Below are 24,555 nucleotides of genomic sequence, written 5' to 3' on the forward strand. Positions count from 1 at the left end.
CCACCCACTCACCGACGACCCACTCACCGACCCACTCACGAGTGACTAAAATCCACTCAGTCACCCACCGACCCACCCACTCACTGACCCACCCACTCACCGACCCACCCACTCACCGACCCACCCAACCCAGTCACCGACCCAGAAAAAGTCACCCAGTCACCGACCCACCCACTGACCCCGAAAAAGTCACCCAGTCACTGACCCACCAACCCAAAGTCACCCACCCAGTCACTGACCCACCCACCCACTCAGTCAAGTGTCACCCACCCACTCAGTCAAGTGTCACCCACCCAGTCAAGTGTCACCCACCCAGTCAAGTGTCACCCACCCAGTCAAGTGTCACCCACCCAGTCAAGTGTCACCCACCCACTTAGTCAAGTGTCACCCACCCACTCAGTCAAGTGTCACGCACACACTCACACACCCACACACTCACACACCCACACACTCACACACCCACTCAGTCACCCACACACTCACACACCCACTCAGACACCCACACACTCACACCCACTCAGACACCCACATACTCACACACCCACTCAGTCACCCACACACTCACACACTCACCCACACTCAGTCACCCACACACTCACCCACACACTCAGACACCCACTCAGTCACCCACACACTCACCCAGTCACCCACACACTCACACACCCACTCAGTCACCCACACACTCACACACCCACTCAGTCACACACCCACTCAGTCACCCACACACAGTCACCCACTCACTCAGTCACCCACTCACTCAGTCACCCACTCACTCAGTCAACCACCCACTCAGTCAACCAAAACCCACCCACCCACAGTCAGTCACCCACCCACCCACAGTCAGTCACCCACCCAGTCAACCCACCCACCCACAGTCTGTCACCCACCTAGCTGTCAAGGGGGGGGAAGCCCAACCATGTCGCCCGCCCCCCCCAAAATTACATCCCGGGCAATGCCGGGTATATCAGCTAGTACAATTTAAAGGATAACATTCAAATTGAGGATCTGTTAGCCTCTAATACCATAAATTAGTACTTGGATCAGCTAGCGCTCTAGTCTTGTTGATACAGGGTTAATTACACTGTTGGTAAAAAAAAAATAGTTTAAATATAAACATATTAAAATACCATCATATAAAGTTCCATATGAATACTGTAGTGCCGACGGTTATTCTAACACAAACCAGTGGCAATCGCCAAAAGACCCAGGTACATGCTGGGTACATGCTGGGTCTAGTTTAAGGCAAGTTTAAGGCATTTCTGCATTGACTTATGGCCCATCAGATTAACAGCGGGGGTCCCTGGCAGTCCAATTCAACTGGATGGGACTGCCAGGGACCCAAGATGTGTTAATTCGATGGGTCATTAATCAATCCAGAAATGACTTAAACTAGCCAGTTAACACCCAGCATGTAACCGGGCTAGTTTAAGGCAAGCTTTAGAATACTCGTTGTCTCGTCTGTATATGCAGAGTGCAGTAACAATAATAAATAGGTAATGCTGCTTCTTCAAATTGGATCCAACCCACGGGTCCAAGAGTGAACTATAGAAACAAAGAAAAAAGAGAAAAAAGCGCAAAACCCATATTGCAGTATTTCAATTTAATGCTATAAAATAACGGTTAAAAACACTTTCAAAAGTAAGTACACTACCGACACACTTTATTGAAGTGTGGTCGGTACCGCAAGCCGGGAAATCTCCCGGCTTGCTAGTGGCCGCCCCTCGGCGTGCCGCGCGTCATAGACGCGCGGTCACGCGTCATCGGGAGCGTGCGCCCCCTGCACGCGTGTCCAGGGGCTCCCCGAGGGAGCCCTGGTGTCCCGCGATCGCGGGACAGCGGCAGGGGGTTCCGGGGGACCCGGCGGACCCGGCAGCGGTAGGGAGAGCGCCCCGATCGGAGGGCGCTCTTCCGCTGCTTCGGCGTGCGCCCGTCACACTCGGGCGCGCGCCAGGCTACTGCTGCGGCACAGAACGGGCAAATGCTCGAATAAACTGTGCCGCAGCAGTAGATCAAAGGCACCTCTGTTTAAAGGTGATCCGTGGTAAAGACATCCATCGGAATGGCCGTAGTGTCCCCGTCTCCTGTCCTGAGGTAGCTCCAGTCCCAAACACCCTCCTCTGTCTGTCGGCGCTGTTTCGCTTCTGCGTCACGTGCGCGCGTGATGTCACCGCGTTCGTGTACTCGTGCCGTCTCTCAGGGGGTTGGGCTTGCGGCTGTTGCGTCCCCACTTGCAGGTTGATGCGAACAGACTTTGGATCCTCAGATGGTGCTCAAATTTCAACAGCCTTAGTAGATACAGCCCTACGCGTTTCGAGGAGCAATTCCTCTTCGTCTGGGCCACGGCTCACCTTTAAACAGATGTGCCTTTGATCTACTTACTTTTGTAAGTGTTTTTAACCGTTATTTTACAGCATTAAATTGAAATACTGCACAATGGGTTTTGTGATTTTTTTCTCTTTTTTCGCAATCAGTCGGTGTTAATCTTTTGTTTGAAAATGATTGTTATGCTGCTGCAAAAACATTTTGTAACACACATCTTGTAGCCACCCCTGTTTTGTAGATAATTATGTTTTACAGAGTCTAATAGGCCAATTCTAGTAGGTTTGGTAACTTTGCTGCCATCTGGAACAGTTTGGCATGTTCCCACCGAACGGTTTGTCATTTGTGTTATCACGGAATTCAGAAAGAATCTGGAACCATTTCCACAAGTCACAAGCCGCAAGGTAGGAAAATGCCCATACTGTACGGCGTAGCAGCGATGGTATCTCAGTGTCTCTCCAAGTTCTCCCCGTGCGATCTGGCCGCACTCTGCAAGAGCTGCGTAGAGACCTGCACAGAGAGAGACGGCTCTCCCTGGGGGTCTCCGGAGTTGAACCGCATTAATTTCAGTTCCGGGGACCCCCTGCTTCCCGAGTTACAGGCCCCGGTAAGGGGTGCCGGTATCTCCTATGCATTTAAATGTCCCGGTCAGGAGATTTAAACATTGCAGGGGAATACCTGCGCCCCATAACGGGGCCTTTAACTCAGGAAGCAGGGGATCCCCGGGCTGAAATCAATGCGCTTCAGCTCCGGGGACCCCCTGCTCCCGCACACTAGTATTAAAATGTAAAAAACAGCTTCAGCGCAAACTAAGGCCGTACCTCAATGAGGACGGCCATAGAGCGCGTGACTGCGCGTGTTGCCAGGAGCGACGGCGTGGTTGATTTTTTTTCGTGGAACATTTTTTTATTTTGTCGCGTATCGGCCGGGTCACTTGTGTGGTTCAGCCAATGAGGGCGAACCGCTCACGTGACTTCACGGGCACGCCTCTGACACGCTTCCCCCGTCGCGTCTCCTCCTCCACATCCCACAGGCTACGGATCGCCTCTGCAGCAGGCGCGTGCGACGCCATGCGCTCCGTCACGCACGCCTACTATATCCGAGGCCGAATACTAACACAAACAGAGAAGTAACTACAGTAGTAACAAATACAAATCGCAAAAGCAAGTGAAGTAGCAAAAAAGTAACACAAGGCTGATTAGTATACAAGGCTGTAGAATCTGGAGAGTGAGTCCAGAAGGGTGGGGGGTGGGGGGCAGGGGTGATATATTCAGAGTGATGTTAAAGGTATCCAACTAGGAAAAGGGCGGCTAAGGCAGATCGGGCAGCTGTAAAAAAATACATGTCAAACAGTCACCAGTGTCAGATGTAGAGGCAAGTCTCACTGCATCCAATGGTGTATTGATCAGGGAGTCTTAAGTCCTCACGAGTGATATGCTGGTTGCAGAGGTGACGACAGCTGATTGAGGTATAAGTCTGGATTGTCCATTATGCAGGAATCCCAAAAGTGCTCACACCCCTCATCTGCAGCATGCACTGTGCAGTGTAGAGATTGCGGGGCAGGGCAGGGTGGGGGGGGAGAATAGCCAGCTGAACCTAACCATAGCAGAGTTGTCATAGCATCAAAGGAATTCCAGCAATTCTCATCGCCCTAGACAGCAGTAAACACAGTGGTGTGTAGAGATCATGCCTGGGGAAGAGAGACAGCTGACCCTTACCACAGCAGAGCAGTCCTTGTATCAGAGGCAGTTGTGGATGCCAGATCGTTCATGAGAGAGACTGATACTGTATGCATGTGTTCGAGCAATGTTGACATTATTAGCAACAGTTGTATAGCGATCCAGAGGCTCCTATCCCACAAGGCTAGTGGTAAAGAAATGAGTATGCTCGGTGTCAAGTACGCCCCACCTGTGTGCATGTGACCTGCATATGGTACAAGGGTTAATACTCAGCTTGCAAGCTGACCCACTCTTCACCTTCACAAAGGTCCCTCAAATGAGTTAACCGCTCCCTCAAATCCCTCCCAAAATACCAACTGTCACGGACAGCACACAAGTGGGCACGTGAATTTGATATGGGTTAATACACATGGCTACTCTAGCAATGGTACCTCCAATGAGTTAATATTAACCCCTTACTCAACTGCAATCATATCTATATGCTTCCACCACCCGGAATAGTTATGCAAACAAAAGATGTCAAATTAATATTTGCTAGGGTCCCAGGTCCCAGTCTATGATAGAAAAAAAGCTGTGTGTGCTGTGCACGCGCATAGTAAGTGAAACTTCTTTGACTTTTGTCACAGAAATTGTATTTGTGTTTGTGATGTTTTAATTAAAAATCAAAATACAATCTCAATGACAAAACACAAATAAATTTGACTTAGAATGCGCGTGCTCGGCACACATCCCCTGTATTAGCTATTTGCACTAAGTGTGAATTCCTCGTGTGACGGAGTGTGCGTGTGACAGAGAGTGCGCGTGTGACAGAGAGTGCGCGTGTGACAGAGAGTGCGCGTGTGACAGAGAGTGCGCGTGTGACTGAGAGTGCGCCTGTGACTGAGTGCGCCTGTGACTGAGTGCGCCTGTGACTGAGTGCACCTGTGACTGTGAGTGAGTGTGCCTGTGACTGTGAGTGAGTGTGCCTGTGACTGTGAGTGAGCCTGTGACTGAGTGTGACTGAGTGTGTGTGTGACTGTGAGTGTGTGTGTGACTGTGTCTGTGACTGTGAGTGTGCCTGTGACTGAGTGTGACTGAGTGTGTGTGTGACTGAGTGTGTGTGTGACTGTGACTGTGAGTGTTATAACCGGCAGCCTGTCTCCTCTCCTGTGTGTGTCTGGTTATCTCCCTGTGTGTGAGCCTCAGTCCCTCTCCTGGTTACCTCTCTGTGAGTCACAAGGTGACAGCCTCCCCGCTGGCTGTGTGCTCACTAACCTGTTGCTCTCACACTCTTCCTATCGAGGACTCCAGCACATCTAGTCTCCCCTCCACCTCCTGTATTACACTAAGCAGCACCCCTAGTCTGCCCTCTGCCGTCTCTCCGCTCCTTCCCCCCGTCTCTCCGCTCCTTCCCCCCACCTCTCCGCTCCTTCCCCCCACCTCTTCGCTCCTTCCACCCACCTCTCCGTTTCTTCGCCCACCTCTCCGTTTCTTAATCTCTTCCGGGATCTCCGGCTTTGTCTGGGGAGGGGAGGAGCCAGGGACTGGGGAGGGGCCGGGGACCGGAGGAGCCAGGGAGGGGTGAAGAAGCCGGTACTGAGCCGCCCGAACGTCCTGCTCCTCTCACCAACGGCTCCGCTGCCAGCCGCTTCTGCGCATGTCCAGAAGTCCGTTAGCGTCACCATTAGTAGTGCGCATGCGCGGCATGGCAGCGGACGTGTGGGGGGAATGGCAGCCATTAGGAGCGGCTCCAGCGGCGATACCCGCATATGTAATCGCCCGTGTGGGGGGAGCAGCGCCCATTTGGAGCGGCGCCGGGGGTGTGTGGGGGGTGGGGGGTGTGTGGCGGCAATTAGGAGCGGCGTCCATTATGTGACGTCACTTCCGTTTCACATTTCGCCCCCATCTATCCAGTTTTGTTCTATCAGGACTAGGTGCCACGAAAGAAGTTTCACTTCAAAAACTATGCACTTTAACACACCATTAATCCGTTGTAGCAAAATGTGTCCAAAAATGTAAATACTCTCCAGAGCGTGCAATAGTTCATTCAGAGCCCAAAGCATTACTTATTAAATGTTTTAAGATATATAAAAATACAGTGCTTAGATTATAGAAAAAAGGATTGCAAGAACATACAATTACAATAAATGCAGAACAGTTACTCAAAATAAAAAGGCTAAACATAGACAGAAAACCCTATACATTACCAAATGCCATAGATTTTCCACAGAGAGGTCACTGGTTCAGGAACATGAGATATCACCTGTTTTGTCCGAACATACCTCTGTTGAAATCTAAAAAAAATCTAATACATTACCCAGACTTAAATATTCTTTTTTCCCGTGGAAATCATCTGTGAGATCGACAGTTTAACGACCGAGCAAAAAAAAAAAAAAACTTTACCAACCGGCATTTTAAAACTTTGCCTCAGTAGATACACAATCATAATTTAATTTCTGTAATACTTACACACACGTGAGCTACATTACATGCATGTCCTGGGGTGTACAGCTTCAACTATCCTCATGTTGGAAGAGGGCCATCATGTCTTTAGTTGAGGTTTGTAATCCAATGTATGGGTTCCTATAGTTCTTGTGACCCCAACGTCCAGGCTCCCGGTAGGCGAAAACACAGTGCATCGGTCATGACTTGGGACCTTAGAGCACCTTATCGCATAGTTGGGTGACCAGAATAGAGTCTGTCCATCACTTGTGAAGACTATAAGACAATATGCAGTTCCAGTATATAATCTGTTTCTATTTTTGAGAAAACATAAAAGGGAAAGGCTGGTATTGAGGCCTATGGGGATCACTGTATTTAGCTCGTAAATCCAAAAGAATTTGCGTTGGAGGAGCAAAGGTTCTTGATTTCCTACCCTAGGTGGTCTATTGACCCGATCAATTGGCATACACCTAAGAGTGGAGAGTTGGTGGCCCTGTGTAAGGAAATTCTTGGCAACAGGTTGGTCGGACTTCCCTGTCCAAACAGCAGTCCTGATGCTCGATCTGTGCATCACCATCCTCTCTTTGAACTGCTTCTGTGTCTTGCCTTTATAGTAGATCCTGCACACATCTAATGAGGTAAACAACATGCATTGTACAAGTGAGTCTGTCCTTCATTTTATAACTTTTTCCAGAGTGTTGGTTCGTGAATGCCAGACTAGGGGTCATGCTGCCACAGGTAACGCAACCAGAACACCTTACGCAGCCAGGTTTATCAGCAACTTGGCACCCTACTACCACCTGTATCTACACACATGTGAGTGCCTGGTTTTCTGGACAGTTATATATTCCCCAGGGAACGCATGGTTGCCAAGGTAGTGCCTGGGAAAAACAATATGGTCACAGGAGTCAGCGTCGCTCTGTTGGTTATATACTGTATCACAAGTAACTGGGAGTCTCTAGTAAGTAGTTATATACTGTATCACAGTTACTGTGGGTCTCTAGAGTTTGGAGTACTTGGTTAAATTCCAGGGGTCCCCAAATCGTGCAGAAAAGTAACATTATTTTGCTTTATTTTTTTTTAAAGGCAGCTAAGGGGATTGCTGTTGTCAAACACTGTGTTCCTTGATGGAATATACAGAAAATTGGCCACACGGAGGCCACCAACAGGAAGAGATCCAACAACAACACAAGAAGTCCACTAATAAGGTATTTTTTTTATATAGCTGCAAAATTAGCAAAAATGGGGATCAAACCCAAATATGACAACAAGGTCTGCTGTGGGGTAACACACCGAATCTGATGCGAACTGTCATCCAAAGTCAATGACGGGTAAGGATTGGGTGCGTTACCCTACAATCAACCCTAGTGAATCTCCCCCCTAAGGCTTGCAAATCAGCCTTTGCAAAAAAGTCGTTAATCATTTCAGTTGATTTATGTGAACCATTAATCATAAGATCAAGATATTGTTAACTTCTCATTCAATTACTGTATTAATGTCATTAGATGAAAAGCCTCAAACATGGGTCCTCATCATGAAAAGTTAAAAAAATGAATTGTTATATATATACAACCTCAGGCAATAGGCTTTTATAAAACTGGTTTGACTCTCCAACACGCATGCAAATTAATCTTTTGGTTTCGGAATTTCTCTCTTTAGTTTGAACGTACATTACAACAAAGCAGAATTAATCAAAGATACAGTATCTATTTTAGAAACATTTATCCAGTTCTTTGATGTTACTGCAGAGCTGCGTGCTGCTGAATATTTGATATCAATAAGCGGCTTTCTCAAGATTTAAGCATATAAGGGCCACTTAAAGAGGCATTGAAATATGTTCTATATAAAAAAAAAAATATATATATATATTTTTAAAATTATTATTATGTTAATATTGTATCTGGAAAGCTGATCTTAAATGTCCCAGTGCCAAATAACTTCAGATATCACGAAAGTGGTATACAAAAATATAGGATATTCAGGAGAAACCCTTTTTTTTTTTTAGAAACCTTCCAAAACAAACAGAATTAGATGTTCTTAGTTTATAAAAATGTTAGAAGTCACTAAAATGCACTCATTTTGTAGCCTTTGTGTATATGATAGAAAACAAATAGGTAGCGCTATATCCTAATGAGCAGGCAGCCCGTGATATATCCCTGAACCCGTCAGGTAATGAACAGTACAAAAAATATATATCAATGGCGCTCTGCACTAGTATTATATATATAGTGTATATAAAATAACAATAAAATTATACAACCAGTGGCGTGGATGTTGTCCTTGGGATGGATGCTCCACATGAGATAGGTGAACATGTAAGGAAAAAAAAATTCAAAACATAGTGTGATACTGTTAAACACACATACAAACATGTAACATGAGACGGACGCTGAGAACAACAGGTGACCAATTACAGACACATTTAATAAAGTATATCATTAAAAATACATAAAATTACATAAAAATCATGAAATAGAAACTGATAGGACACTCCAACTCAGGTGGGGGTACCTGCTTACCGAATGTAAGAAGGTATCAGGCAGTGGATATTGTAAGAGTATCCCCTCTATGGATGGCTGCTGCTGCCACGATCTGCTGGGCTCACACGTGTATCTTCCTCCGTGGATGGTGCTTGCTCCCTCTGTTCGTGGCATCCACCTCCGTTCGCCGTGGATACGGGTGATTTGCGTGTCTGCTGGAGGCTGTAGATCCTTCCTGCTCGGCTGCTCGGCGAACGGAGGTGGATGCCACGAACAGAGGGAGCAAGCACCATCCACGGAGGAAGATACACGTGTGAGCCCAGCAGATCGTGGCAGCAGCAGCCATCCATAGAGGGGATACTCTTACAATATCCACTGCCTGATACCTTCTTACATTCGGTAAGCAGGTACCCCCACCTGAGTTGGAGTGTCCTATCAGTTTCTATTTCATGATTTTTATGTAATTTTATGTATTTTTAATGATATACTTTATTAAATGTGTCTGTAATTGGTCACCTGTTGTTCTCAGCGTCCGTCTCATGTTACATGTTTGTATGTGTGTTTAACAGTATCACACTATGTTTTGAATTTTTTTTTCCTTACATGTTCACCTATCTCATGTGGAGCATCCATCCCAAGGACAACATCCACGCCACTGGTTGTATAATTTTATTGTTATTTTATATACACTATATATATAATACTAGTGCAGAGCGCCATTGATATATATTCTTTGTGTATATGAGCCACACAAGGTCTTCCTTTAAGTTTTGCCACGTTATGCCATTCTTTCTATGCTAAAGAATACTCACGTTTGTATTTTCCTAGCCATCTTTTTTCCTGTACTTTTTTCATTCTCTATATATATTTCCTCTTCAACAAACCTATCAGTTTTTCAAAGCTCTGTGCACTATAAATTAATCTATTAATAAAAGTCATATTTATGCAATTTATGTCAGGGTTACCCAAGTAGGCAGGCAACTATGCAAAAAAGGTTTTTATTATACACTATAACTGCTATACGGTATACATATATATGGCTGCAATCCTGAGTACTTGTGGGAACGTGCGGAGAATTGCTTGCCATTGGTTTCGATCAAACTTTTCAATAAGTTCTAAAATTCGAGAAATGTTCCCTCAATTAATTGTAGGCCACAAAGTTCTGAATTTTTTTTTTCTGGAACTTCTCTAAATTCTAGAAAAATAGACTCACACTTGTCTAACATCTAGAAAAAATTGGCATATTTCACCAGCGACTCGATGTTCAAGCAACATCCAGACCCTGTAATAGGGCGTTCTCGCACACAAAAACTATATTTCAGGCTATTGAATTGAGTTTATGTGTAACTGGTAGAGCTGTTTGCGAACTTTTAAAACTGTGCAAATGTTACTTTAGCAAACTAGACGACTAGACCGAAAAGTTTACACATCCCTAATCCTCAGGAAACACTCTTAACTAGATAACACGAGCCAACTGTTCATTGCACGCTGGTGTGAAAAGGAAGACATTCTACTTTAATAGCGAAGCAAACTTGAGCGAAAATACTTAACTCCCACACAAAATAAGGCAGTTTTATGGAATAAAATTAGACTAGAAAAGGGGGGGGAAGATATCAGATATCAGATACTTTGCATATATACTGTATGAAAAAATGTGTACAGTCTATAAAAACTAGCAGTGAAAGCCATTTGTTTTTCCCAAATGGCAAAGAGCTATTCAGTGTTCTGTATCTTATTACTTTTTTGCTTCTCAGATTAGTTTAATGTGGGGCTGTGCGTAATAATTGTACTACAGTCATTTTATTGCATATTTTAGGTTGTGTGGATTCAATTTGAACATTTTTTTAAATCCCTATGGTGTAAGAATGATGGGGAAAAGATTTAAAGAATCAGAAGTTTTCAAATACGCCATTCCAACATACTGTAGAATGTATCTGAGATGTGTGGATGTGCTCATAAGTGTTTTGTTTTTCTTCCATCTTTGATACATACATATAATAATCCTGTACTTCTATTGGTTGTTTTGTTTTCATTAATTATTTATGTTGTCTGTAATAAGCAGCAATATGGTAAATTACATACTTTCCTTTACTTCGTTAATTCCCTTTGCTATTAGATATTAATAATTATTCAGTGGCGAAAAATTACTTTCAGAGTTTCTTTTTTCTTGCTGGAACTGTGAGCACAAGTACAGTATGTGTAGCTGGGCCCGGTGAGCCCTGTTACACCCATTTTGACTGCAGGCTAGCGACCACCTTCCCTAAAATACCCACTACACCATTCCCCTGACTATTTTCACCCCCTCACCACTGTAGGACTAGCTGGCCCCTCACATATCTGATATTGGTAAAAACGATACTTTCACACATGAGCCCAATCATATATATTTACCGTTTACTGATTTTTACCTGATATCACCGATCATGAATTGTCGTAGGTAATGTTACTTTGTAATAGTAAGAATTTAGGGCTTTGTATCAAAGGCAAAATGTTGGTGCAAAATTGTTATTTTGTCGCAACTTGCACGGAAATATACCTGCGCCGGGCAGTGTCTATGGCTGTGTACAGCTCAACCCCGTTATAACGTGATCCATTACAACGCGAATCCGCTTATAACGTGATGCAAGCGTGGCTCCCAATTTTCGTATTTATGAATACTTTACAACACGATTATTGGTATTTTACATACTTTATTGTACAATGCATACAATTGTACATTATTTCTAACGCGATCCGCTTATAACGCGATGTGATTCTTTGGACCCCAAGCACAGCGTTATAAGGGGGTTGAGCTGTATTAGTCTTAGTTGCACCATTTTTGGGTACATCTGCGATGAGAGGAGGGATTGATGTGAGTGAGAGGAGTTAGGGCGGAGTTACATATGGTCTATGTACTGTATTAATAAATCTACAGCGTGTATTACTTTTCTGGATGTTTTTCTGCATTACTCTTTTCCGTCACCTTAAAGACGGCGTACGTCTTTTTTTAGCTTTGAATGCATGTGCCAAATTCTACAACAGTAGAAATACACTCAATAAATATGTTGTGTTTCAAACAGAAGCAAATTCACGTTTCATACATTTGTGTCACCGCACATGTACTCTTCATGCAGAGAGCCCAAAGTTTTCTGGAGATAACTCTCTAGCCCTGGAATCAGGGAGGTGTTAGAACTTGTCTTTGAAGCTATCACTTAGATAAGCATCTCCCCCCTGACACACATGGGTGCCTGCTAGAAAATGAACCTTGTCAGTTTAATATAAACAGTTGGGTATCGTTAGTTCCTCAACAAATTTTCATTTTTAATTTGCACTTAGACCACGAGCCAGTAACATGTTATAACAAACACCTGCATTGCTAGGAAAAGGACAGAAAACAGTTATTTCAGATAGAAGGTTAACCTCTTGGTTGCCATACTGCGCATAAGCTTTAACTTGCCTTTTCATGACCGTAGCTGAGAAGATGACGATTTGGCAATGGTAATGATTCATTGAATTAGAAACATTGGCTTCTCCTACCTATCATAGAATGTGTAGGGCAGAGCATATGAGGTACATACTAACGAGAAGAGAATACTAAAGAAGGTGAGGGAGGGGTGAATGGGGAAAGTAGATTTTTCAGCTAGCGAAGCAGACTGGGAAATGCTTGATGTTTAAAGGTAAAAATCAGCTGTGATTATTTATCAGAATGTTGCAGCAAGGCAATCTGAAAACTTGCACTAGAATTGCTACTCCCCATGCAACAAATACAGGATATATCCTTCTAATTGCAGCATGTAGGTGAAAAGATGACAATTTGATAATGATGGTTACAATTTGGTAAAAAACAATTGTTTGTATTAGAATCTGTATTTTGCTAGCTTTAATAGAATGTGTGTGCAGTATATCATCCCTGATGTTTCCATTTCAGTACGTATTGCTGTTTTATTTCCTCCAGGGCCGCCAACAGGGGGGGACAGAGGGTACCGGTGTCCCGGGCCCTGTGAGTCAGGGTGTCCGGCCGCCCGGACCCCCTGCGCTGTCGGGCCCCTTGATAAATCCCGTTACCAGGTAACCACGGGGTGACAGGATTTAGCACACTCGCGATGCGCCAGGCAGCGAGTGCGTCTCTGCAAAGGGAAGTGGAAAAAAATCCTACCCCCTCCCCTGATTGGCTGGCGTGTGTTGGCAAGCTGCCAGGATTTTTTTTTTTTTGGCCCGCAGCAAGCTCTATTCGAGCTTGCAAAGCGAGGCCCGCCTCTTCCTGCATGGAGCAAGTAGTGAGTACTGCTCCATGCCTCTCTTGCTTCCCCCTTGCCCCCCTGCTCCGATTTCCCCCCCGCTCCGATTTCCCCCCTAACCCAGAAGACTGATAGGGAACACCCCAGTCCCATACTGAATCCCCCCCGGGCCTTTTGTCACATAGGCTGTAGCATTGGGTAGCTTTGTCTTTTGTTGAAAATATTAAAATAAACAGATTGCACTGTAATGTTTTTTTATTAACAAGAAAAAAGTTAAGTAAAAGTTGCGCGCTAAAATTTTTTTTTCTGCGGTAGGTTCGCTATGGGTGGGGGGGGCTGCTCCTTTCATTTGTCCTGGGCCCCATGATTTCTGTTGGCTGCCCTGATTTCCTCTGCATTAGCAAAACCAGATAACCTTGCCTCAAACCTATCAATTGTAAAGAAGTGATGCATGCCAATTATATAGAAATATGGATATGTTGCCTTCAAAGCCTGTTTACATTGTGATATGGGTTGGAAGCTCCCCAAATGTATCAACTTATAAGAATAAGGGCATACAACCTTATCAGAACCACAGTGAGAAGCATGACGCATGAAACAAGCGACTCGCCTTGGTAATTTTATATATAAAATAAGATAACATTTGAAACACAATTTTAAATTAGGGAAAAATCTAAACATTTCTAAAAGGGAGTATTCTTTGGAGAAAGTATTGTATACGTAATTGAAACAATAATTTAATTTGATTAATTCATGAATTATTCAATGGGATTAATGAGAGAAATATGAATTCATTAGGTAGAATAGCTGAGTATGGTTTGTACCCAATGTAACATTGTGGCATTTTATTTATAGTTCAGATAAACTTTGATAATCACGTTCCATATTTTATATTCATACCGTATATGAACTAACCTAACCATAAATGACAAGCCACTGCATTGTATTGTTTAAAAAAAAAATCACGTTAATGAACTGTATTGAAGGGCACAGTTAAAAATTAACTTTGTACAGATCTATTCATTTAATTTAAAGTTTTCCAGAATAACGTTTCAATCCAGTTCCTGCAAAAAATTGTATTCCAGAAGGCGAATGCTTTGTTAGGTAATCAGACTCACTATGCACTAATTAAAACCGGACAATATATAAACATGAATAATAAATGAAAGAAGTGTCACTTAATGCTTGATAAAGACCCCTTTAGGAATAAAAATGTCAGTGGTTAGGATACAATACAGTAGGTTTGCATATACTGCTAGTCACTGGAAGGCACCACTCCATTTTAATTGAAGGCTGACTTAGCAATATTTTACCTTAAAGGAGCATTATAGACATCCTTTTTTTTATTATTACAAATCAGTTCTGTAGTATGAGATAATACTTACTGCATTCAAAAAATGTCAACTCATAATGCAATTTGTAATACGTTTTAATGTACTGAGCAACCTGTGGTTAATATAGCAAGCAAGGGGAGTTATTTGTTCTCTGAGTTGAACAATATCAGAGTCCACCGCAATCTGCCTTTCTGTAGTAGCCTCCATGGCTTCTTCGAGACCTGTGGTTCTCTCCTCCACTTCTGTAATTTCAGATCTGAGGTCGCTCATAGCATTTTGTAGCTCTTCGTGAAAGGTTTGTTTAATCTCTTTGACCCTGGCCTTCGGGTCACTTCTGATGCTTGAGCTCCGTTCCGAATAAAGTTCTGAGTCGGTCTCCTTTATGTCTCTTGTCGAGGTGTCACTTTATTTTTCTGTAGGTAGTGATGTCATGTTATTTTTACTGAAGAATGACAGCAAGTCCATGTTTTGTGGCTTCTTTGGTGGCATTCCACTGTTTTCCAGGAACCAATTTCCGTGAGGTTTTTTTCCGCCCTCTCTTTCTTCCTTCCCCTTTTTAATTTTTTCTACTTCTTAGATTTACATTGTTGGGATTGATTTTTAACTACTGTAGCCTTTCTTGTCCAAACGGGGCTACAAGCTCACTCTGTCATCTGAGATGGCACCACTCATGCATCCCTTTCTCTGGTCATTTTTTATTACATGGAGTCAGCTGGTTGTTCAGGGTCTGGTCAGCAGATACCCTTCCTCAAGCGAGCCCTGTTTCCCTCTCACAGTCCTGCTTCAGGTCTCTCAGGCTTCACTCTCTCTGGGTGGGTGAGACCACCTTCCGCCCACGTTAGGCAGGTCACTGCCTCTATCACATCCGCATACGTCACTTCCTATGACGGCTCTATTCAGGGCGGAAGCACCTTCTCCAGTCGTTCGGCTCCACTCTACTGCCAGTACTCCCACAGCTACGATCATCAATCCTCTCAGGAACAGCAGATTCAACGCGTTTCGCTAGGCTTCGTCAGGAATCATGTAGCATATCTCTATAGCTGACTTGCAGCAGCCATGTGTGGGAGGAGAAGCGGTGGGGTTACCACGACCGGAGAAGGTGCAGCCTAAACGTTGGCAGCCTCGCCGCGCTCTACATGTGGTGTTTGTGGCTTGATTACCTCAGTGAGTGTTAGCCTCTCCTTTGCGGTGACACTGCAGCCACAATGTGGTTCTCCCTGTATTTATTTTAATACAGCAGTGCGAGTCCGTGGCCATTTTAGGTTGCTCACGGTGTTGATCCAGAGAAGAGGCGATTAGCTCCAGGCAACCACCTGACGCTCGTCCTCGGTTTATTCCCTGTCCGGTCTACAGGGCTTGTACACTTTGTTCTTTATTTTTCTTTTGTTATTATCATTAAAACACTATTTTTAGGAACTAGATGAACATGTTCTGTGAAGAAATAAACTTCATTTTACAAGTACTTCCATCTGTCACATTTCATGAATGCTGACTCCAATATATTAAAAAAGAAGATTACATGATAATCACAAGAGCAGGAAACTCCATTCTATTCCATTTTTATTGTTTAGCAAAAATATTCCCTGGTATAGGATCTTGAAGGGCATTTATATATTGGTTTGTAAATTAAAAATTGAAACTATGATTAGCAATAGATCATTTAATATACTGATTTTCAAGCTGTCAGGATTTGCTGACTTCAGAAAAACCCAGACTAATGACATGCCTTTTTTTTTTAGTTTTACTAAAATACTGTACTATCATTTTAAAGCAACAGGGTCCCTACTGCTGCCTCTTTCAGATTGTAGTGCCCCAAAAGGCTATCAAAACGTTGACACTTGTGCCCAGATCCATAAAGGGTGCTAAACCTTAGCGAGACCTTACTCCCATTCATTTGAATAGAATAAGCATAGAACTCCCGTGTGAATGGGAGTAAAAGCAGGCGAACGCTTAGCACCCTTTTGTGGATCTAGGTTCTAGGCCTTAGATTCTGGCGTTAGGCAGGTATTTGACTTGTAACAAATTAATGTTTCTCTTTGCCTCACCTTCCCCCACTCCATAGTTGTTGCTCATCTATGGGATGTTAAACAAAGGACTTGAAGGGCTTCTGCAGCTTGCATATGTCAGGCCAACTTTTCTGTGCCACCATTCTGACATTAACCACTCAACTATTTATCTGAGTTGTCTTATGATACTGTTGTAATGACACTTACTCCTCTCTACAAATTAACTCCCAATCTTTCACCACAATGGTGGCTGAATTTAGCCAGCTGAATGACACTATGGCCCAGATCCACAAAAGGGTGCTAAACATTCTTCTGGATCTTAGTCTATACTTGTAACGAGTGCTCGCCACAAACAGGATGGGACCGCGAGGCCGAGGTGGGGATTAGTAAACCCCGACCAGGAGCCGAGAGGCCACGTCCGGTGTGCAGGTTTATTGTCGTGTAGCCGGGTCAGGGATATAAGAAGTAGGGTAGTAGGTATACTCGCCGTGGTCGAGGGTAGGAGACTGGAGGGTAGTAGCGGTCACTTAGCCGAGGTCGAGAGTAGTAGAAGGTAGAGTAGTAGATATCCAAGCCGAGGTCGAGGGTAGGAGACTGGAGGGTAGTTGGTAAAGGTCCAGAGTCAAGGATCAGGTGAACTGCAAGGCAAGACAAGGCACAGCAAAGCAAGGCAGGACAAGGTACAACAGAGTGCATGCGACCAGCACAACGTCACAAGTAACAAACTGTTATGCTCAGCCAATTTGCAGAGGCAAACGCTGAGCTTATAAAGGATGAATAGCCGATAACTAAACTGCTGCATGGTAGAAGCTGATACTACAATCAGAGCCCTGATTCGTTGCTGGGCGGAATCTGCACAGCAGGTGCTGAAGAGGCATCAGCTGAAGCAAGGTCTGAATAAAACCCGGGGGCGGAGCCTGCAGCCGATGATGACATCACGGGGGCGGAGCCTGCACCCGATCCTCACAGTATTGTCTGACTCGTATGAATAAAATACGCTAGATAAATGCAAATTGCTGCTATTATATTTGGCCAGACATTTAATTAAATAACTGGACTTTTGGAATATAGTACTTTAATTAACTTCAAATAACCAATTTCTCTTCATCCTTTAATTAGCCCTTTAATGGTCTTCTTATTCATGTAATATGAGAGAACGACGTTATACTGGTAGCTAAGAAATAAATTCTAATTATCATCCAAAAGGCCAGTTACATTAAAGTACCATATTAATGCGCTATGATACAGTTCTGGAGAAACCGAGACAGCTACTGTATCTAATTTAGCTTTGACTTCCAATTAGAGAAGAACTAATCACCAGTGTGGTGTATACTTTATTCAAAATTTTGACCGCATAAAACTGTAGCATCCATTGTTTGAATCCATTACAAGCTATTTCTTTCATCAATGCAGAATTGGGGATTAATGCACAGAGGTTATAGGACTCTTGTCCAGAGCCGGTGGAAGGATATTTGGCACCTTAGGCAAACTTCCAGCTTCTGTGCGCCCCCCCCCACTCCACCCCCAACCCACACACACAATTAACATTCAGATTTAGTTTTTCTATCGAACTGGAATATGTAAATGTTATACCTAACAGATTTTATCTAACATTCATACACACGCCCGCCCCCCTCTCCTTGTCATTCTCTCTCTCCATTATTCTCCTTTCCCCCTCTCTCCCTGTCACTCTCTTTCTCTCTGTCATTCTCATTCCTTCCTTTCTTCCTGTCACTCTCCCCTTCTCATCTCTTCAACTCTCTCATTCTCTCCCCCCTGCCTCATTATCTCCCCTCTGTCATTATGCCCCCTCTCTGTCACTCTCCCCCATCTCTGTCATTCTCCCCCTCATATCTGTAATTTCCCTTCCCCTCTATCTCTCTCTCTCTTTGTCATTCTCCCCCCCCCCTCGTTCTGTCGTTCTCCCCATCTTTGTCATTTCCTCTCCCCCATCTTTGTCATTCCCCCCCCCATCTTTGTCATTCTTCCCCCCTCTCTCTGTCATTCTACCCCTCTCTCTCGATCATTCCCCCCTCCCCCTGACACACACTCACACATAGGACAGTCATGGAAAACACACACACACAGGACAGCCACGGAAAACACCTACACACACCAGGACTGAGCAGAGTACAGTGACCCACTGTTACGCCGGTGCTGCCCGCAGACCAGACCCGTCCCCTGAGCTGAAGGGGGAAGTGGTAATACACGCACCCGCAGCAAAGGGAGCGTGTCCGGAGTGTGGTATGAAGCGTTGCCAGGCCAGGTGTAGTAAGGTAGACAATACTTGCCAGTACCGGTTGTAGAGATAGAGTGAATGATGCCTTGCCGAAGTCAGGGAGTGGAGAGTGGAGATAGGTCGTAGTCCAAGCCGTGTTCAAGGGGTTACCAGAGTGAGCGTTGTCCAAGGAGTGCCGAGATCAAGAGCCAGAGGGGGTAGTCGTACGAGCTGCGTCAGAACCTGTGAAAACACTGAGAGAATCCAGAAGTACTTCCATACAGAGACTATGTCGAGCAAAGACTGAGAGCAGAGAGGAGCTAGATAAAGCAGGAAGGTCCAATTAGGAACAGAGGCGGGACAGGAAGAGCTACAGGGAGACACTGCAGATTGATGCAGGCATAACAGGCCAGGTGAGTCTTGTTAGTAACCTGAGTATGCCCGTGCAGTGTGCGGGGGCAGAGCCTGAGGTCCGGGGGATGGGAATAAGAGTGTGCAGACTGAGCGTGCTCCGTAACTCGTGTACGCGTGTGAACCGAGCCAGTGGATGGTGCAGGTGTGCGTGCAGGAGGGCGTGCGCGCGTCCGACGCTGAGCAGAGGAATCGCCGAGGGGAGTGATCCCGCGACGGCGGCAGGGGCGAGGAGCCGTGGAGGCCGGTAAGGCAGGATTGTTTTGTGTGTCCGGGGGCTCCCTGCGGGGAGGGAGTGCTCTGTGTGGGGAGCGAGGAGAACGCCGATTCCTGACAGCCACACACCCTCACTTCTGTCTGGTCCACACTCTTTACTCCTCTGCTTTGCCCGCCCTCAGGCTCCTTACACCTCCTCCTGTTTGGCTGCATTACCCAGCAGCAGCCAATCAGGATGAGGAAACTGCCCAGCTCTCTCCTTGCTCTGGGAAATCTCCCTGCAGCTACAAATCTTCTGCCCCTCCAATTCTGCTGCCCTAGGCAGCCGCCCGGTTGGCCTAATGGTTGAACTGGCCCTGCTCTTGTTGGTATCACAATAATATCTGGAAAACCAAAGAATATGACATGTTCCCCCTGTTAATGTTTCTTCAATACAATATGGGCTAGTAATCCATTACATGGTAATGTATTTCTGATACATCCAGGTGTTAAACCTCAGGTGAATTTTCAATACCTATGCTAGTAAGGCTAGAAACTTAAATGTTCAAACTCCCTATACTCATACTTATACTCATCTTACATGTATATATCCAAGTTTTGCTTTACTCTCACGGTGACTGGACAGAGGATTTTTTTTTCACCCTTGAATCGCAGTGTCTCTGTGAATTGCAGCTAAACATCACGTGTTGCTGGAAGAAGCTATATGCTACAGCTTGTTTAATGGGAAGCCATATACTCACACTGACAGGGTGCCTTCCCTGTTTAAGTAGCTTTACAGGAAAACCTATCTAGAGATCTCCAGCACTGAGCATGTTAATTCAGAACAGACTGTGCTAATTAACCTGCTCAGCTGGCTCCTCCTTTTAAAAAGCTTGCTGCATTGACTACAGGAAAGCTCTCTAGCCCAGGGAGACACCCTGGGCTGCTGGAGGGAACTATGTCTCTGGTTCCAGACACACACACTGGACCGCTGTGGAGAGAAGCCTGCACAAGAACTTCCAGACCCCTAACCCAGACGAAAGTAACTGACCTCCACTCTGTGATATATATATTGGTTGTTGGTAAGGGGCTTAGCATCCCAACCCATAGACTGGGTCTATGCTGAATAGTCAGGGCTCCCTAAATAAGCTAGGTTGGTTTGTTTCCCTGTAACCCTGTTTTTGTTGGTGAAAGCTAATTATGTTCAGAAAGTTACAGTATGACAAATCACATTCTCCTGTTCTAAAAAAAACTCTGCACACATCTCACGTTATAGACAGTCTATACATCGGAAGACACATATATATATATGTAGAGGTATCAGTACCGTGTTAGCCGAGCTTCAATAATCAAAAAATACATAGACGATACCGTTCTGTGGCTAACGAAACGCTTTTATTTGTGCGAGCTTTCGAGATACACTGATCTTTTCTTCCGGCGATGTTACAATGAATGAAGCAAGCAAAGGGTATACTTAAAAACAGTGTCTCTTGGAATGTTATCTGTGCTCGTCCCTCCCCCGTGTGTGGATGTGATTTATGGCTAGAGGTGTTAAATGGTTCCTGAAAGTTAGTGATGTAAGAGTGTGTGTGTGTATCTGTGTGAATATAAATGAATGGAGAGCCCACAGTGTATACAGTGCTTTACAAAAGGTGTGTGTGGAGTGGGAGTTAATATAAATGGTGTGGGTAGGTGTGCAAATGTGAGAGATTGCAGCATAACTAAAAGTGTGTGTAGATACTATGTGGTCCCTATTGGTGTATATGGATATATATATATCGTCCCTGAGGAAGGTCACTCTTGGTTGACCGAAACGTTGGAGGTGGTGCCATGTTACACTGAATACAGCTTTATTGGACCTACTGGACTGTGTGCTGTCTCGTTTTTTCCGGACTCCAATCTGGTAAAATCTACTTTTTACATGTGCATATGGGACAAGCATCAGCATTTCTTCATTTGTTTACATATATTTGTTTTCATATATATATATATATATATATATATATATATATACATATATATATATATATATATATATATATATATATATATATATATATATATATATATATATATATATTGTGACAAACGCCCCTCTTTTGTAGCGCTGACATCTGTCTGGGTTCTTCCCGACACAGTCTTCTAGGGTTATTTATACAACAAATAGGAACATGCAAAGTATTACGTTGCTTAACTCAGGCTTCTGCCTGCTTTATTTTCATCCAAGTAAGGTACTGCAGCTTTAATATGTGTAGGCAGGAGGTACTCAGACATTTAACCTTCAGCGGTTTACTCATACACTGGCGACACACTTTATTCGAGCTTGGCTTGTCCCACGAATTCGGGTATACCCGGGTGTATTGAGGTTTGTGACTGTTTTCTGCCCGAGTGCATTGAGTTATTTTCCAAGCAGGGATTGAAGCATTTTATTCCCACTGGCTGCAATACTGCACAGTATATATATATATATACTGCATTACAATTCATGAATTTATGCCATCTGGTAGACACGCGAAGCATTGCAGCCTATTAAATCCTAATCATTATCATTTAACAGATCAGCCGCCCGTCAGCCAGGCATGAACCCAGGCTGGGAAGGCAAACGCAACGGGGCTTGTCAGAGGTGAGGAGCGGCGCATTCCAGGTATCTGCCAGGTACATACCGGGTATTTGCTCGAATAAAGTGTGTCGGTGCAGTATCAGTGTTATAGCATTTCACACAGTGTCACTTTTAAGAAATAAAAACCAAATCATATATAGAAATCCTATCCCTTTCAGGGAACTAACTACACATCAGAATCAGCCTCTAACTGCGAACTAACTGGGCCAACTAACCTGGTTCCCCAGCTTAAAACAATGCCCTCTCATTTAGGGTCACTAGATACAGCACAATCTTTTAGCAACAGCAATGAACATTTGTTTTGTCTTATCTGTTCGTGGTGGGAACACGGTCCCAAGTGTCCAGGCAAATCCTCTGGTACTGTGATACTTGGAGGGGCCGTCCACCCCGAAACTGGATACAGGGGAGCAGCGATATCCCCAGCCTCCAGGCTCTAAGGAGAGAGACTGAAATGCAAACCTCTCTGCTCTAAATACCTGTGCAAGTGATTAGAAGAGCAGGTGAGGGAGAACTAGACCCATTGTAATCTGTAGTCTGGATTTTCCATCCAGCAGTCTGAGTTAATGTGAAGCTGTGGAATGGATCATTTTTAACTATTTGTGCACTTTCTGACCTAAAACGGGGCAGAAAGCTGCCTAACATCTTTGGACTATGTCACATATCCCCCTCCCCAGCTCACACCTACTGGGGTGAGCGGCCATGGACCTCACTGGGGTGAGCGTCCTACCTTAAATACTTGAGCTAACTCCTCAGTACAATATTAAACATTCACGACACGAATATTAACTTTTTTTTTTTTCCGCGGCAATTATGGTCAATAGTTTTCGTCATAAGAGACTATACTTGGCAAACATATTTTGTTGCTCTCTATTAGGGAACTATTTTGAAAAATAAATGTCTAGCACACATTCTTATAACCCAGGATATGCTAAATATGCTCACAAAACCAGACAGTTTCTATTACCTCCCTGGGTTTTTCTACTCTAGAATATGAACCTCATTATATATTTACCAACCGGAAAGGGCATTTTTTCCCTATATTGTAAGCTACCAATATATATATATTTATATATATATATATATATATATATATTTTTTTTTTTATAAACTACAGCCTTGTAATCTTAAGGGCCATCAACCCTGTATATTAATTTGTAGTTTTACCTACATTTTCAAAGAAGAGAAAAAAAAATACAACATTGCAATATTTACAAAAATGCTTTTCTAAAGGCATAGTATAGCATATACTGTAGTAGTGAGATAGTCCGCACGTGTAACCCAATTGGTTAGTTCCACTACTTTTTTTTTTCTTGACTTCCAGTCCATTATATCCTCAGAGTTCATTTTAACGCTTTCTGTCTTTTGCACATGGTCGGACTGTCTCTTTAGCTTCTGACGGAACTCTGTGGCCGGATAGTCTTTGTCTTTATATTGTGGCCCAGAGTGGCGAGATCTGGATAAATTCAAGGCCAGCGTTGACCTTCGTCGCTTTTGCTTTGCAACCTTTGAACCTTTATGGTACTTCTTACTGCCATGTATTTTCTCACAACCATCTTCACTCTTAAAGATTTGGGATTTTCCCTTTGGGGCAATTATATGGTACTTAGATGAAGCGCTAATTACCTGGAACACCTTCACCTTGATGGGGCTCTCAATAACTCTGGCTGTACCGTGTGGCATTTTACCTTTGCAGCCGGCAGGCATGTAGCCTTGGGCCTCTCTTTCCTGAGGCCTACATTTATTCAGGCGAAAGTACCGCTGCATAACCAGTGACGCCTTTCTCAGGGTTTGATAGCGAATCCTGTTCTGTGTCATCCTAGTCAGAGACTGAATTTTTATAGTTGCTCCTTTCATAATGAGGAACCTGTTTCGTACCATGCGGGCACGGTAGAATGATTGAAGAACACAGGCTGCTTTATTCCGGCGATTAAACTGACGAATTTTCATCCCTCTGTAGGCAGCCTGTAGGATGATAGTTGCGGCGCGTTTACGCCGATAATTTTCTCTTTCCCTTCTTCCTTGGATAAGAGCTTTGCAGTGCTTCTGAATTATTCTAATGCTTTTCTCCTTTTTCAAAAACGTTAAGTTCCTCCACGAAAGAATTCTGTTTTGTGCACACATGTCGCAATTCTGTTCTCAGAGCCTCCATTTCTTCCTGGTGCTGGCTCTGAGTGTGCATCAATGCATTCTGTAGTGCTTCCTGCACTTCTAATTTTTCCTGAGTCAACTGTTTCTTTACTTTTTCTGCTTGGTCAGTCAAATCTGAATTTTTAAATTTCAGAGTCTCATTTTCTTGCTTTACAATCTCTAACTCACTCAGGACAATCTCATGGGTTTGCTTCAACATTCCCAGCTCTGTGTTCAGACCGTGGCCCTCCAGGCGTGAGTTTTGCACCTCTGTGCTGAGCGCGTGAACCTCTTGTAGAGCATTCCCGTATTTCTGTTTTAGGATAGCAATCGATTTGTCAGACTTAATCTGTTTTCCATCCATGGTGGCAATTACGGTGTTGGCCTTTTCCAGCCTAGTCGTCACCTCTTCCAGCTCACTCCGTAAGAGAGACTCTGTTTTCTTCAAAGCCTCGTACTCCTGTAAAGCTGGAAGTATACACCTCTGTAACTCTGCGTTCGATTCTCGCTCTTTCATCAACATTCTCG

General features: G+C 44.1%; 1 protein-coding gene across 2 annotated transcripts in view; it reads left to right on the plus strand.

Moving 5' to 3' along the window:
- The window catches only part of LOC142467352 (5-hydroxytryptamine receptor 2A-like), a 340,135-nt gene that overhangs the window by 116,084 nt on the left and 199,496 nt on the right, over nucleotides 1–24,555 (plus strand). For both annotated transcript variants that reach the window (XM_075572922.1, XM_075572923.1), the window contains exon 2: nucleotides 7,506–7,627. The gene's annotated coding sequence lies outside the window, so the exon portion shown is untranslated. The remainder of the gene's footprint in view (nucleotides 1–7,505; nucleotides 7,628–24,555) is intronic.

This window comes from Ascaphus truei, chromosome 16 (assembly GCF_040206685.1).
Source record: "Ascaphus truei isolate aAscTru1 chromosome 16, aAscTru1.hap1, whole genome shotgun sequence".
Classification (NCBI taxonomy): Eukaryota; Metazoa; Chordata; class Amphibia; order Anura; family Ascaphidae; genus Ascaphus; species Ascaphus truei.